The sequence below is a fragment of the Macaca mulatta genome, chromosome 7 (assembly GCF_049350105.2).
Source record: "Macaca mulatta isolate MMU2019108-1 chromosome 7, T2T-MMU8v2.0, whole genome shotgun sequence".
Taxonomy (NCBI): Eukaryota; Metazoa; Chordata; class Mammalia; order Primates; family Cercopithecidae; genus Macaca; species Macaca mulatta.
This window is the reverse complement of record NC_133412.1, coordinates 118,630,381-118,633,480: the sequence shown is the minus strand read 5'-3', so window position 1 is coordinate 118,633,480 and position 3,100 is coordinate 118,630,381. Positions and strand designations below refer to the sequence as shown.

At 40.3% G+C, this 3,100-nt stretch overlaps 1 non-coding gene across 1 annotated transcript; it reads left to right on the top strand.

Annotated features, from left to right (window-relative positions):
* Positions 1–1,832: 1,832 nt before the first annotated feature.
* Positions 1,833–1,939, top strand: LOC114679759 (U6 spliceosomal RNA). Its single transcript, XR_003731871.1, has one exon. It is a non-coding gene; the product is annotated as a U6 spliceosomal RNA (small nuclear RNA).
* The last annotated feature ends 1,161 nt before the right edge of the window (positions 1,940–3,100 follow it).

Sequence of the window (3,100 nt, the reverse complement as noted above, 5' to 3'; positions counted from 1 at the left end):
CCCTGATGTCTTTTTCACAAAGGAAATAAGGCCATGACCTCCAATTATCTTTATCAAAAGAAGACTAAATTGTCTACCTCGTCTTCAGGTTACCATTAGTGGAGGTGAAGAACACAGATACTTTGATCTAGAGCCCTAATTAAGAATTTAAGAGGCTGGGTGTGGTGGCTCACACCTGTAATCCCAACACTTTGGGATGCTGAGGCAGGCGGATTCTTGAGACCAGCCTGAGCAATATGGAGAAACCTTGTCTCCTCAAAAAATACAAAAATTAGCCAAGCATGGTGGCATGCACCTGTAGTCCCAGCTACTTGGGAGGCTGAGATGGGAGGATCATTTGAGTCCAGAAGGTCAAGGCTGTGATGAGTCATGACAATGCCACTGCACTCCAGTCAGGGTGATAGAGTGGGAACCTGTCTCAAAAAGAAAAAAAAAAGTTAAGAATTGGGCCAGGCGTGATGGCTCACACCTGTAACCCCAACACTTTGGGAGGCTAAGTCGGGAAGATCATTTGAGGTCAAGAATTTGAGACCAGCCTGACCAACATGGTGAAACCCCATCTCTACTAAAAATACAAAAAAGTTAGCCAGGCATGCTTGTGCATGCCTGTAGTCCCAGCTATTTAAAAGGCTGAGGCAGGAGAATCCCTTGAACCCAGGGGGCAGAGGTTGCAGTGAGCCAAGATCGTGCCACTGCACTCCAACCTGGGCAACAGAGCAAAACTCCATCTGCCTCCCCACCAAAAAAAATTGAATTAAAGAGACTTAAATAAATATGGGAATATATGATGTCTACTGATTACACACAATACTGTTAACATGTCAGTTCTCCCCACATTGATCTACAGATTGAATGGGATCAAGATAATAAATACATCCATCACTCCCAAAAGTTTTCTCATGCCCCTTTTTAATCTTTCTTTTTTTCTTCCTCCTCTTCTCTTTTCTTCTCTCTCCTTCTGTATTAGTCTGCTTGGCTGCCATAACAAAACACCATAGACTGGGTGGCTTAAACAATAGAAATCTATTTTCTCACAGTTCTAGAAGTTAAATGTCCCAGATAGAGGTGCCAGCCAATTCAGTTCCTGTTAAAGGCTCTCTGCCTGGCTTGCTGAGGTCCACATTCTTGCCACATCCCCTGATGGCCTTTCCTCTGTGGTGCAGACAGAGAGAATAGTAAGTGATAGAGCCTAAGTGTGGCAAGTAGGACATCTGTGCAAGAAAAGGGGGTGGGGCAGCAATAGCAGGATGGTTAGGCAATAGCAGGGATGTGGATCATATAAACAAATATATTAAAGATGATGGAATCCATTTTTGTCACTGATGGGAAGGAGGGTTACAAATATGAAGAGGAAGAAAACTAGAATGAACCCTGTGGTACTGAATAAGAATGAAGGCTTTCAGGTAAACTTATGGATTTCAAAGAGATACAAAAATAAATATAGATATGAATGCATATATATTGTTTATAAGTGTGTATATGTGCACGAAAGAGCCTGGGGGCAGTGACCCCAGTTTGATGAACAATGGGATATTACATAGTTTCAAACTATCTCCCCACAAAATACTTACTTATTACAAAGAGGAAAAGAATAACATTACATTGTTGAATCCTAGTGGCTATCACCTTAATCAAGTGATCAAAGTAAGCATCAGTAAGGGAATATAGAAATATCATGTGACAACTGATAGGATATAATGAGAAAACACAGAATTACTTCTGTGATATTTATGCCAAAATTGCATAGCTTGAATCTAATCATGAGGAAACAAATCCAAACTGAGGGATATAGTACTTAATAACTGGCCTATAAATCTTCAAGAATGACAAGGGCACTCACCTTGGCAGCACATATACTAAAACTGGAACAATACAGAGAAGGTTAGCATGGCCCCTGAACACGGACGACACACAAATTTGTGAAGTGTTTCATACTTTTTTTTAAAAAGTGTCAAGGCCATGAAAGTCAAGAAAAAACTAAAAAAGAGATATGACAGCTCCATACACCACAGGATTGTGAACCAGATTTTTTGTTATACATGGTATTATTGAGACAATTGGCAAAATTTGATTCGGATCCGGAGACTGGAGGCAGTATAATGCATCGATGTAAATTTCCTGATTTTCATGGTTATTTTGCAGTAATAGGAGAATGTTCTAATTTGTAGGAAATACACAGTACAGTATTTAAGGAATGACCCATTCAAATAGGCTTTTTTTGAGCATCTTGTACTGTACTTACAACTTTTCTATACGCTTGAAATTATTTTAAAATTTAAAAAGGGGTCTGGCACGGTGGCTCACACCTATAATCCCAGCACTCTGGGAGGCCAAGGCAGGTGGATCACCTGAGGTCAGGAGTTGGAGACCAGCCTGGCCAACATGGTGAAACCCTCTCTCTGGTGAAAATACAAAAATTAGCTGGGCATGGTGGCATGCACCTGTAATCCTAGCTACTTGGGAGGCTGAGGCAGGAGAATCACTTAAACCCAGGAGGCAGAGGTTGCAGTGAGCTGAGATCCTACCACTGTACTCCAGCCTGGGCAACAGAGCAAGACTCCATCTCAAAATAAATAAATAAATAATAAAATAAAAAATAATTAATTAGTAACTTAATTTTAAAAATTAAAAAGGAGTAAGAAGTCCAGGTGAGCCCAGAAAAGCAAATTTGAAACAAAGCAAGCAAAACAAGCTAGATTGCTTTACTATAACAAAATAACAGGAACTTTCATTTTTCCACTTTCCACTTTTTGCATTTCTTTGTGATAAATCACCCCATATTCTGTCAGGGATATCCATGTGCCTTGAGAACATTTATTATAGCACTTACACAAATGAAAGGAAAAGTTCATATTCACCTTCTGGGAGTCAAAATAGGATCTTAAAGCAAGTCTTGAAAGCTAGGCTTAGTATTTTCTAAATTGATTTACTTCCAAGAACATGTCAGGAAAAAGTCTAAAGGGCTTAGACCATAGGGCAGAGAGGGCATGCAGGATGCACTCCTTTTGACTAAGATGGGTAGGCCCTGAGGCTTGCTATATAAGGCACAAAATAGCGGTTCTCAAAGTGTGGCCTAGAGACCCCCTGAGGATCCTCAAGA